General features: G+C 51.3%; 1 protein-coding gene across 1 annotated transcript in view; it reads right to left on the reverse strand.

Moving 5' to 3' along the window:
- RBFOX2 (RNA binding fox-1 homolog 2) overlaps positions 1-13,451 on the reverse strand; it is a gene marked incomplete at its 5' end in the record, with an annotated part of 168,826 nt that overhangs the window by 75,516 nt on the left and 79,859 nt on the right. The gene's annotated exons all lie outside the window — the stretch shown is intronic.

A 13,451-nucleotide genomic window follows, 5' to 3' on the forward strand; every position in this document is an offset into this window, starting at 1 on the left:
GGGAGATGACCGATCTCCTGTACTTTGCACTATCCCCTTTGTAGGAATCAAGTAACATGGAGTAGCCTCAAATCCAAAAAAACCCAAGAAACAGATCTGGAAGTGTAGCAAAGGAAAATAAATTGGTACAAGAAGCCTGAGTGTCAACAGGAAAGACTTAGTGATGGGGGAAAAGGGATAGACCAGACAAGCTTGACTGCAATAGGAGCAGAAAAGGCAAACTAAATGAGGAATACAAGGAGTGGGTGGAGAAGTTAAAAAAGCATATGACAAGGAGACTGTCGTGAGGACAGGGAGGAGGAGGAAGAGGAGAAGCAGAGAAAGAATAAGCAGGCCCAAATATCAGCTGAGAAAGAACTGAAATGATCAAGGTAAAGAAACAGTGTGCCAAAACAGGATGACACGTAACTGGAGAGGAATAGAGACAGGGACAGCATGGACATGGACTTGTATGGGAGAAGCTACTGACCAGGGATCATGAGGAGAGAGTGAGAGGAAGAAGACCCATTCATCCATCCATGACGGGTGGCAGAGGTGAGACAGGAGAGGTCATGCAGGGATGGAAGAAAGGAGAAAATGTGCCTATTAGTAGTGTACACTCCCAAAGCCTAAACCAGAGCCTAATATTGCGGAAAGTCACCACTCCTCTGCTGTCAGCAAATACACAAAACCAACTGGCAAACACAGATCAAGCTGGCCTGCACAGAAAATGACAGCTAATTACACATTCAGTGTAAGTGGCAGAGGTCTGTGGGATGCATCTGGGACAGCCAACCCTGCTACTGATACTTGCAGAGGTCATCGTGGTGCCACATATACTGGAGCTGATGGGGACGGGTGGAGGGTTGTCTGGTTTTTCTTTCCTTTCTTGTGGAAAAAAATAGCATGCAATCATGTGATTAAAGACTATCATAAATAGACACAGAAATAAAAAGAACAAATGAAGGTTTCTTTCCCAACTTAAAATATGGAAATGCCCCGGAACTGAAGTGCCTTCCCATTACCATCTTGATAACTCTCAATTCAGTTTGTGAATAATATTACTCAATGGACAGTTTTGCAAAGAAAAAAAAAAAAAAAAAAATCAGATATTTTACACAAAGCACACTGTTGAACAAGCTCAGCATTTGTCCTATTTTCTTTTATATATGCAAAGCGCACTCTATTTTTTCAAAAAGCTTTCAGTTGAGCATTAATTGCTCTAGCTTCTGCGAACCCTACAAAACCAGCCTATATATCTCCAGCCCTCACTGCTCATAGCATAAACTCCAGCAGCCCAGCAAAAAACCATCCTGCACAACACAGGATCACAAATAACTCTACAGGAGCAAGCCAAAATACTTTTGGTAGGAAAGTTAACATTTCTCTACTCTGATTCCAGGGAACATGTCAGATAGGAAGAATACCTGACTACATCCTTTTAAATAATATTTGAGAGCAGACTGAGGCAAATTAACCACGTCCTCCCCAGTACTTAGACCTCCAAGGGACACCTGTTAGTGAATTCTGTGACTTTGCAGCTGGGAGACAAATAGGTTAAGGAACTCATTACAAAGGGGCAGCTAACTGCACACATCACCTGCTGAAAATATATCTAAAACAGGAACATCGAGCATTTTACCTGAAGCAGTTAATAAGACCTGAATCCAGGTCTAAAAAACATCACCCCCCCCCCACTGCAGCCACCTTTCACACTGGTGTTAGAATTTTATAGTAGAAGGCTGGTCAATACTAATTAAGTGCAATGGAGCCATCATGAATTAATAACCTGCAGGGAAAGATGTTGCTGGTTTTAAGGGCTTCTCTCCTTCTCAACCTTCAGCTTTCAGTATTTTTTGGTAGCTCACTACAACCTTTTCACTAATCCAGATACTTCACAAATTAATAGTTCCTAAAATAACAATAAAACAGTATGTTAAATTTATACAGCCTTGCCATCTGAATATCACAGCGCGTACTGTGGCAAACTTAGGCATCCTCATTTCTCAATTCCCAGGTACCTGGGGATTAGTTACCTAGTCACCTGCAGAAGAAATGCATTAGGGAGCAGCGAGGTTATTTCTAGGACAGGGACTTAAGGAAATGGCACTGCTGTATCAAGTTCCCTGTTACATTGCCATCCTGTCTAGGCAACGTTGACTGCAGCTTCTGCCATCCCAAGGCTGCTCTGCAAGTGCCTACGGCAGTTCACTTCTACTCCAAAGCACCTGAAAGTGCTCAGGAAAGGTGGTAAAGAGAAAAAGACTTTAAAAACCATTCACAGGGTTCTGACAGGCCCCATTGATTTTTAAGCCCTTAAGAATAAGCCTTTCTCAACCAGCAGTTAAATCTTTAAGTATCACAAGAGTTACAGACACAACGCATGGGCCCACCTCAAGCAACCATGTCTTTACATCAGGGAAGGTGAGCTGCAGATCCATCTTTCAATTCCCAGGGGAGACTCTCCTGGAAAAGGAACTGGCCAGGACTCCTCTCACACAAACCTTTGCTGCTGACATGGTGTCTGCAAGCGCTAAAACAAAGTCGTACGACAAACAGTAGAACAGAAGCAAAAACTAGGGGACACGTATAGGCACAGTCAGGTACCGCATAAACAAGCGCTGCTTTTCGAATGGCAAAGAAAGGGGAAGAGCACAAGGCCGTGGACAGAGAAGAGAGCGATCCCCTTCAGACAGCTCATGCAAGTTTGCAAGAGTAACACCAAACCAAGGAGCAAACACCAAGGACACTTGGCCTGAAAGGAAAGGGAGATACAATCCTCAAAGCAAGGAAAGGGGACAGGGGAATAGTGGTAGCTCCTGAGAGAAGTCAGAGAGAAAAACAGGAGCCTTCCACTATGCACAGAAAAAGCGTCTTTTTTTTTTTTTTCTTTTTTTTTCTTTTTTTTATTATTTCTTTTAGGGGGGTAGGGGAACCCTGCAGCACCCCGCTCGCCTGGAGGGGAACAGATCCTAAAGCGGATGTACGGGGATGGGAGCAGTAGGCTGTTCTGGGACTCGGTCTCCCTTGCAGACAGTTCAAACAAAGGAGGACGGTCTCCTATAATGGGATGCATTGTACATTTTTAGCTAGCACAAGGTGGCTGTCGTGACAGGGCTCCCCATCTCCTGTCTCCCCCCCCCCTCCAAACACACACCCCCTGCATGATTCCAACATGAAGCAGAGACAAAGATCCATTTTATCACACCGTTACTGTAACGGGAGGTAGAGAAAGATAGGGAAAGGGAACGAGGCAGAGGAACGAAAAGGAGACAGAGAGGCCTTTAACGAGTCAGCCACTGCTCTGATTTAAATAAGATCTCCATTTAAGGAGCTCTGCGTTTGTTTTTTTTTTTTTTTTAATTAAAAAAAAAAAACACTGACTAAGCGAGCAACTTTTGGCTGCACAAGGTTGTCTCACAGCTACACACGGGGTCTGGGAGGGAAAGGGTTATGGAAGGGGGAAGGGAAAGGGAAGAAAACCTCTGGAAAAAATGAGGCTGCTTGCTGGTTCATTTTAACAAGTACATAAATTAGCCTCAAAGCCACAAACGCCATCACCTCCCTGAGCCATGGGCAGAGCGTAGCAAGTCGCACACGTGCCAAGATAAACGGCGCTGGCTGGAGCCTCCGAAGGGGTGCTGGGGGGGACAAGAGGGGGCATGCTGGCAGGCAGGGCAGCAAAGACGCTTCAAACGGTGCCACAAAATGGAGACTGGTGATCCTACGGCTGCACAAAAGGGGACCCTTCAGATGTTCCTGCCTACACCCACATCAAAAGCCGGGAACTCAAGACAGAAAGAGGGAAAACGGGGTGCTGCAGTTGGAAAATAGCAGCTGTCCCCGGTCTGGCTTTAATTACCGCAAGCAACCCTTCCTCCTCCTCCTCCTCCTCTTCCCATCTTGGAAGAAGGCCCGCCAGCAGGCAGCAACCCAGGTGAAAGGCTCCGTCGCCGGCAGCAGGGAGGGGAGCAGACAATGGCGGGGTGATTCATTACAAAGGCATACATACATACATACACGCACACACACATGCTCGCTCCGCCACTGCCGGCTGCCACATGGGCTGGCGGGACTCCTTAAGGAGGCAGCAGCTCCCTTCCCACTCTCCGAGATGCTTGACACCTTCCCCCTCTCCCAGCCCTGATGGGAAACAGATTTGGAGGAAAACGCCAGCAAGGCACTGGGCTGTCCAAGAAAGGGAGGGCTTTGTGCTCCACGCAAGCCAGCAACCTCACCATGCACCACACAGAGAAAAAGCCTTTTAGCATATAATTCCCATCCACCCAAGACTCTCTCTTTTATCTGCAATTAGCACATGATGTACTGGGCCTGGTTTAACACTCATTTTCACTGATTTAGGATTAAGGGGGATAAGACTAGGGTACTTTCTGTTAATGAATCTGAGCTCTTGCTCTCATTAGCAATTTTGGTTTCCTCTTTTTTCAAGCACGTTTCTACCTTCCAGCATCTCCCATTTCTTCCCATCACTATTTCTAGTCTTCCTACCCCACACAGTCTCGGTTTTTGTTTTACCAGCCCCTCATGCCTACACAGAATCTGACTCCCAGATTTCCAAGGAAGATGGGCGAGCTTGCTCCCTAAAACACAACAGAATGCAGACCAGGCAGGCAATGTTGTCTGGAGACTGAACCAAACAGAGCAAGAGACTGTAGCAATGCTGAATTCATGCAGTAGCAATTACCAGCTTAACATACCAACATTTACTTTTCAAAAGTGAAATATGTGCACAGGTTGTGAGTAAGGCCACTCCACTGCTTCAAACAGCACTGCAGAATGAGAATAACGCAGCTGAGGATATTATCCTGGATATGCCATGCTCCTTCAGCCCCACACTCGGCCAAACCTGCAGCAAAGTACTGCTAAGGACCAGCCTAGCAACCCAAATGCTCCCCCTGCAAGAAGCAGCACTATGCTACCGCTGAACTCGCCTTCCCTGTCTTCCTCAACTCTGCATAAAAGGGCTATCCGTCGTTCATTCAGAGACCCCAACTGAGACACAGTCTGAGCTCTCCTCCCCTACTGGTTATTTTAATGTGCATCTTCTTCAGCATCAGCATGTAAATATGCAGCACAAATCCTGAAAACCTATCCTAGATAGTACATGCTCTTTAAGACAGTCATAATTCAAGGTCAACCAATACTAATAATGCACTGTCTTGATGCCTCTTTTTCCATGTTAGTAAATTAACTATTTCTGTGGAAGACAGTTTTCCCTGAAGTCCATTAGGATATCCCAAACCTTTAAAGGAGTTTATACCCTCCCCTGTTTCAGCCAGTGCTCCAGCAGAATTCCATCCTTCCCCGCTCCGCACGACTCCAAACCAACCTGCTCGTGCTTCAGGGTGCTGGGTCCTAGGCACGCACAAACTACACGCGCTTGTGTACTGGTGACCCAGGCACTTTCCTGCACCGCACAGACACAGGCTACGTGCCTAACGGTTGTGGCTGAGAGCACATTGCAATACAAGGCTGCACAGAACAACGCTCTGAAATGTGCACGTGCCAATCTGCAGCTTAGGGGCACAGACCTCCGTCTAACCGGGCACGCTCTGAGCATGCAGCAATACACAAAAGGACCCTGACTGCAGAGACACAGCTTTTCAGCATCATTCGCTAAACTAAATATAGGTACAGAAAGCCTCAGGAGATTTCTGCAGAGCTCTTCAGTCTCAAAACAGAAAGCCTTGGTCCAGATAAAAAGGAATCAGTAATGGAACGGACTAAATAGCAGAAGCAGAAGGTGGGGCTTGGGAGCCTGGGAAGATACCTTAAGAGTGGACAGAGACCTATTTTTCAGCCACTGACAATCAACGCAAGATGAGAGACGGAAAGGGTCAAAGCAAGTGTCACTGCTTGCAGCAGATTCATTCTGAGCCAGGGACCCACGAAAACGCTGCCCCTCGCAGTGGGACACCCAGGCTCTCGGTAGCAGCTAACGAACAGGGATTCAGCCAGGGTTAAGGAAAGCCAAGACAACAGTATGTCTCTAGTCAAAAGCCTGCAAAGCTCCACAAAAAAACCAACACTTGTGAAACCCAGATTTGAAGAAAAGTTCCCTCCAAGAGTCCATCCCTCCACCCCCTTTGGGAATATCCCCCAAAGGTTTCCAGCTCCGCAAGGCACTGCGGGGCATTATATAATGCCTAACTCCAAAGGATTCCAGCTCCCGATGCTGCTCTCCTCCTCCTCCTCCTCCCCTTGCCCCCCACCCCCGGTGGCGACTTGCAGATGCCATGCAAAAAAAAGAAAAAAAAAAAAAAAAGGTAAAAATCCAAAACCATGTAGCAGCCTGAAAAGGCGAGCACCGTCCGATAAAACCCGCTTCCGAGGCGGGGGAACGCGAGGGCCCTGGCAGCTGGGTGCGCTCCCGGGAAACGTCAGCCGCTCCCCCCGGGGAGCCACGGGCAGCCCCGCGCCTACGGGCACCTCCCGGGGCTTCCCAGCCCCCACGGCGCCCGTGGCAGCCGGCTGGAGAAGCGGCCGGGGAGACGTTTACCTTCGTCCTCGGCCGGGATCGGTCGTTCAAAGGCGGGTTTAGGCTAACTCGGGAGCAGAAGCACCCGTGCCCCTCAGGCACCTCTTCTCCCTAGAGGGCACTGCGAGGCTGCGCCGGGCGGGGGGGCTGCAGGAACCCCTTCCCCAAAGCGCCCAGCCCGGGTGCCCGGCGCGGCGGGGCTCCCTCCCTCCCGCCCGCCCCAGCGCCGGGCGGGGGCGGCGCGGAGCCGCGGCCGCCCCGCGGGGAGGCGGCGGCGGGGCAGCCCCGCTGCCGGCCGCTCCGCACGGCGCCGGGCCCCCCGCTCCCCGCCCAGACAAAGCCGGGCGGGCGGCCGCTGCGGCGCGGCACCGGCAGCCCGGCCCGCCCGCCAGCCTTACCTGAGTTACCATTTTCTTTTTCTCCATAAACCAAAATGGGGGAGCCCGGCCGCGGGGGAGGGGGGGGGGGGGAGGGAGGGGGGAAGGAGGAAAAAAAAAAAAAAAAAAAAGATGAAAAAATGGAATTAAAAAAAGGCAGCAGCCCCGTGGAGGCGGGCGGCGGGTGCTGCGCTGCGCTGCCTCGCCGGCGCGGTGCCCCCCGAGCCCTTTTTCCTCCCTTTCTTCTCCCGTGTTCCTCCCTTTCTTCTCCCTCCCTCCCTCCCCGGCGCCGCTCCCCCCGCCCCCCCGGCTCAGCCAGATGGCTGCGGGAAGCGCCGCCCCGCATGCCGAAGGTAATTAATGCGAGCCGGGACCGCCCCCGCCGCGCCCCGCCCGCCGCCGCACGGCACGGCTCGGCCCGGCACGGCAGGGCTCGCCTCGGCCCGGCACGGCCCGGCCCGGCCACCCCCCGCGGCCCGCTGCCGCCGCCGCCGTCCCCCGCCGCCCCCCGGCCACCAAGGGGCTCGGCGCAGGGAGGCCCAAACGCCAGCTGGGAACAAAAGCGCAGCCCGGCAGCACCCCGGGGCCTGGCCCCGCTCCTCCGCACCTACCATCCCCGGCGGAGAACGGCTTCCCCGCCTGGACCTCACGGGGAGGGAGAGGGCATCTCCCCGCAGGAGGATGCTCGGGAGGCGGCTGTCAGTTTTGCACCGACCTCCCGCCTGCCCCGAAGGGGAGAACGCGTGGGCTGCGCGGCGTGTCGGGCGAACCGGAAGCAGTATCCGGGCCAGGATCCGCATTTCTTTCATCGTAAAAACTGGAGATCGCTGGACTCCTGCCCAGCTTGCTTTCTTCCCCTCCCATTTATCTTCAGTAAGCATCTGGCCCTTAACACCTGAGCACTCCACGGTTGGCAGCATTTGTTCTCCCAGCACCCCCGTAAAACAGACCAATATACTGCTACCCCATCTGGCAGACGGGATCCGAGATGCACCGATTGATTTTTCCCAGCGTTGCACCCACGGAAACCCACGGACAGGGCTGAGCACGGGCCTGCCAATCCCTCGGTTGGACAAGAGGACTGTACCGATGCTCCAGTGCTCATGACACAGGTCAAACCAGCTCAGGCAAGTTGCCCCTCTGATGTCTCTCTTCTTGACACCTGGTCCTCAAGAGACTCCCCAGGCTTTTGCAGCAGAAAAGCCAAATTACGGTACAGTAACACCTTGCATCCCCTTGTGTTCTCCTTTGCATCAATATGCCCCGTTATAATTTACACTCAACGACAGCAAAAAAAAAGCCACCCAACACCTAGTGGTTTTTCGTCACGGGCTTCTGCTACAGCACTGCTCTCCAGGCAGCCCGTGCTGACCCATGCCGCTCTTCAGTTTCCCAATTTCACCGCTGCAAACTGACCTCTGGCTCCCTCCCTCCCTTCCCCTTTCTCTCCTAACGCAGCAGAAGGCCAGCAGGAGCGCGCATCCCAGCCCTGTTCGCTCCTCCGGCATGAAAAGCCTGAGGTCCAGACACTGGCAAGCCCTTGCATCCCACCAGAGCACGGAGGCAGAGAGCCGTGGGCCAGCTGCCCCGCGCGACCCAACACTCAACCGTGGTGTGGGGTCCCCGGGGAAAGGGCCAGCCGCCACGGCTGTGGCCCACAGGGCTCCCAGTCACCATCCACGTTTTTCTGAATTACCTCATCATCTCTGCTAACTTGTATCTTACGATACTACAGGTTTACAGGCAATATTGTAAAACCAGGGAAAGTATTGGATTTTTTTCATTCTCCCCTATTACAAACCTGAGATTCTGGAGCGTGATTCTGGGTCAAGTGTAAATTCCATTTCAAAGCACCAGAAAACACAGTGACCTCTTTATACCTTTGCCATGACAAAGCACCAGGTTTCAGCAACTCATTCACCATCTCATTCACCAGACCTCTGCAAATCACTCAGGATAATCTCCTTATTCTCTCCACTTAACTGCTGCATGTACCCAGTCTCCTCTGAGTCACAGAGTGGCAACTTCTTGTCCCAGATCTCGGGCACAGACCTTCAGGACAAAGAAACATCATGCTACCATCATCCCACTGCTGTTCACCACGACAGCATCATTTCTAATCCATTTTGGCCTTCACCTTGGGAACCTCTATAAATATTTGCCATCAAAAAGAATCCTCTAAGGAAAAAAGAGGTGCCCAACCGCACGCTGAACCCTCACTTGCACTGCCTCCCACCAGCCAGTTGGTACAACTGCTTTGCTCATGTGCCAGCAGAGTGGGAATTCCCTTCAGTGTGATCTACTGCTGGTCTCCCTCTTTCATCTCCATTGTAGGCCAGAAAGCATCTCCTCCCCCCTGCTTGGAATATATCCACCTTTGCTCCTGTTTAGCGAAAGAAAAGCCCCAATTTCCAATGAATGTGCTCGGGCAACAAGAAATGCAGGTCTGCAGGAGCTCTGATGATAGCTGTGAAAACATCTGAAATGAACATCTGATACAGAGTCTCAAAAGCTTCAAGAATACCATGGAAAACATGATCAGACTTGATAACACCTGAGGTCTTTCTTGTCTTGGGCTCTACTGGAGCCCACAAAGCAACACCTGATAATGAACAAGCCTGAGAAAATTAATTGGCGAATCTGTGCAACTCACCTTCCCTCACTGAGGGCTGGGGGTTCAGATGTCTCATGGCCAGTGAAATAAGTTTGGTGGGCATCCACCTAGCTTCTCCTACATGCAAGTCATGGAAGCACTGCCCAATTTACCATCACCGTTTGCCACCCTCTACTGAGGAGAATCAAAGACTCAAACTGCAGAACATGCTGCTGAAAACAACAGGGAAGCATGAGCAGCGCTGAAGGCTGAAGCCTGAGGAACACAGCTCAGAGCCATGAGATCATCCCTCCCTACTTACTGCATTTATTCGAAAAGCAACATACTCAGAACGGCTCTAGATGCCAATACGTATGAGTTCTCATTATTTCCTCCTGCATCACAGGCACATATGCGTTGCAACTTCATTATCGTGCTGTAGAAGTAACATTCTGAAATAACTATGGGCAAATTTAACTAGTCTGCCTCTGCAATGCCAGGGCACAGCTCATCATCCTTACCACGCCAGGCAAAGCTCATTGCTCCCACCTGAGCACGTCTGCACCACTTTTATGTTCTCTTCTTTGTTCACCCGGATGTACATGATGGTTTTTGGTTGGCTCCCATCATTCAAATCCTAATGGAAAATAAGCTGGAGAAGGACGTTTAAGCAGCAGGCGACGGGTCAAGGCCACTGAAATTACACTGGTGAGAGCACAGATGAAGAACTGACCTCTAGTTTGACTAAGTGGTCTACACGTACACTGACAAACGCCTCGGTTAGTTTAACACTCACAGGACTAGTAGAAATGGAGAGAGAGGAGAAAGCCACAAGTACTGTGCTTTCAGCAAGTTTCAGGGTTTGTCGTCTTTTGCTATGCCCATAATTCCCCTTTGCTGCTAAGGTGGAAAGAAAGCACAGCCTTGGATTTTAACATCCCATTACCTGCATTTCTGTGCTGGCTCAAGTTTAGATAGAGCAAACCTGCCAGCTGGATCAATGCCAGAGGGAAGGAAAAAAAAAAAAAAAGTTTCAAGTGCAAAGAACCAATTTATCAGGAACAAATCTTAACAACCAAAAGACACGCTTCTGCTGGTGGATTCTATTCATGTGCGTAATAAAAACCGCGGTACAAGGTAACCTAACAAAATACTCTTTAGTGGCTATCTGAAGTATCTTGGGGTAGATAATCTTCAACTGCGAGTCTACATTTCACGTTTTCTGGATAGATTTGGTGCCTGTGAGGACAAGGAATGCTGACACTGAATAGCCAAGGACTGTGCAGAGAACATCATCTTTCACTTGGCTCCGAAAGTATTTGAGCCTGACCCACGGCCTCTGGCTTCTCCAAGACTCCACACACCGGGCCAGCAAATCTCACGTGTTCTCCAAATATAGCCCCCTCCCCCAGCAGAGGCTGCAATACAGGCTTCGCCCTGCCCCGAGCGCTGCTCTCAAACCCATCCATTCCTATCACCCTACACATCCTCGCTGGACCTCCAAAAGCGAAAAGGTAACAAACGAGACTTTGTCCGAGGTTTTGTGGGTGGTTTCAGAGGAGGAAGGAGGAAAATAGGTGAGGAGACGGTCCTGGTGGATCGCCATCCTTGTGGGACGGACTGCAGTCACACGTACAAGTCACATGCACCCGGACAATGCAGTAAGGCATGCAACAACAGACTAGTTTGCAGAGCACGGCATTGCTGTCAGCTCAACCCCCCTACAAAAAAAAGAAAATTAAGCAAAAAGCCAAAAATGCAAGCCAAAACACACAAGTCTCAAACAACACAGACCTTGGAGTTAAAGTGTCAAACAGTACCGCTCACATGCAGGAGCCTCAAAGCCCTCTGCAGAGCCTCCGGGCTGCCAAGGCCTGGGACGCACCAAGCCAAGGAGCCCAGCATGGAAGCAGTGTCCTTCTACAAAACCAGCACATAAGCTCCAGTTTTGCCCAAAGAACATATAAAGCAAACACCAACAGTCTATAAAGTCGCCACTGTCTTTTTGCTTACCTGGACGACTGGGTATTGGTAATCCATACAATACACACCATACATAGCCAAAGATCCTCCAGCTAAAGGCCAAATGGACACAGGACTGGAAGCTTCAAACCCGAGTCTCCGTCTTTCAGCCTTGTGGGAAGGACTCTGGCAGCCCTGCGCAGTGCTTGGCTCGGGCCTCTGGGGCCACTCAGGTTGACACTAGCTCAGCTGAAAATAAAAAGGAGCTGCCTGGCTCGGCTCGGCTCAGCCCCTCTCTTCTGGGATCCAGCAAGGCAGCGCTCAACCATAGGCAGCAGAGGTTCCTAAAATTAGAAATCCCCTACTGAAATCAGCCCTGCAAGCCTCAACTGAGGAGTGTCCCTGCGACTCCCGGGCAGAAACAGAGCGACTGCCGGGAAGAGGGGGACACGGGATCTTCGCAGCCACCACCACTGGGGATGGGAGGAAGCAAACAGCATTTAGGATCTGAAAAGAGCATATGTTCTGGGCTCTAGGTGCGTCAGAGGGAACACTCCCAATCCAGGACAGGGAAAAACATATGGGACTGTTCCTCCCCCACCCCCATACCCTTCTTGCTGTCCTCGGCAGGGACAGGTGTTGGGATTAGCATAGTAAAACCCTTTGGTGTCGGGAAGGGAGGGAGAGGGGAGAAGCCACGCTGATATCTCGCGCTGAAGGGATCTCTTTCACGAGGGAGTATGCGCCCGTATCGTTTAACGCCTCTCCCTCCCTCCGCACTCGAGGCGGGCAGGGACAGCTGCTGGAACCGGGGCTGGCGGGGGGAGCCGGGCCCAGGGATGGTCCCCACCACCCCAGCCTTGGGCAGGCGGCTTGCCCCCCTCAGCTGTTCCCAGTCAAACTCGGGGCGGGGGGGATTAACTCTGCCACAGGGGACGGCGAGCCGTGGGGAGAAGGGGGCACGGCTGGGCAGGGCCAGTTGTCGTGCCCGTTTTAGGAAGCCTGTCCTCCCCGTTCCCAGGGAGGAATCCGCTCCCTGACCGACGGGGACAGATGGGGAGCTGCCCGGACGGAGGCCGGCAGGCTCACCCCGCCGGCCCTGCATGCCGGACGCGTTACCGGACACCCGGGAGCCCGCTGCTGGTTCTGAGAAGACAGACCGTGGCCGGGGGGCTCCGGAGGGGCCCGACCTCCCCGAGCAAATCGTGTGAGGTTTCACCCGTCGCCACGCCAAACTGCACCAGGTTGATGCCAGCCCAAACCCAGGCTCCCAAAGAGTTAACAGCCCAAACCCACAAACGATTCCCACCGTCTTCCAGAGGAGAGCAGTGATAAAACCCCTCCCTCTGAGGTTTCAAAAATAAGCATGTTACAGTGATCAAACCCAAGAAGGGCTATCCGAATTCCTCCCCCTCCCATTTTAAATGCATACAGTGGGGTTTTTTGCATTTCTAATCTGTAACTTTTCTGTAGTGCTGCTGTGCACCACTAAACAGCTACCTCAGCCTAGCTCTGGGGTAGCTGCCTTTCCATCATTACTGATGATTCCCCCCCCTCAGAAAGAGTTAAACTTAAGGTTTGTTTGTTTTTTGGTTTGGTTTTTTTTTTCAAGAGGTTAAATACGTGGATCATTATCTAGCACAACCTGCATGCACCGCACTTTGTAATTTAGGTAAGGGGTGCCTGATTCGCAGCCCTCTGGCCCACCCAGCCCAGCAGGACAGCTCTTGGCTCGTCCTCTGCTCCCGCTGCCCTTTCTTTCTGCGACGCCTCGGAAAAGGACAGCTACAAGCTGGGTGAGTGGTTACGGCAGCTGCCGCCCACTCTCATCATCTTTCCTAGGGCAACGGGGCTGCTTCTTCCTTACAAAAGGAGCATGGCCAATTTGGGGAGTATAAAGCATGACATTTTCTACATCTTAAAAAAAAAAAAAAAAAAAAAAGTTTCTATAGCCATTGTTTGTGTGTGAAGATTTGCACAGAGAGAGAAATTAATTGCCCATAAATGGGAAAGCAGCTATGCTTCTAGATCTCTTCACTGG

Source organism: Platalea leucorodia (assembly GCF_965183815.1).
Source record: "Platalea leucorodia genome assembly, chromosome: 4".
NCBI classification, from domain to species: domain Eukaryota; kingdom Metazoa; phylum Chordata; class Aves; order Pelecaniformes; family Threskiornithidae; genus Platalea; species Platalea leucorodia.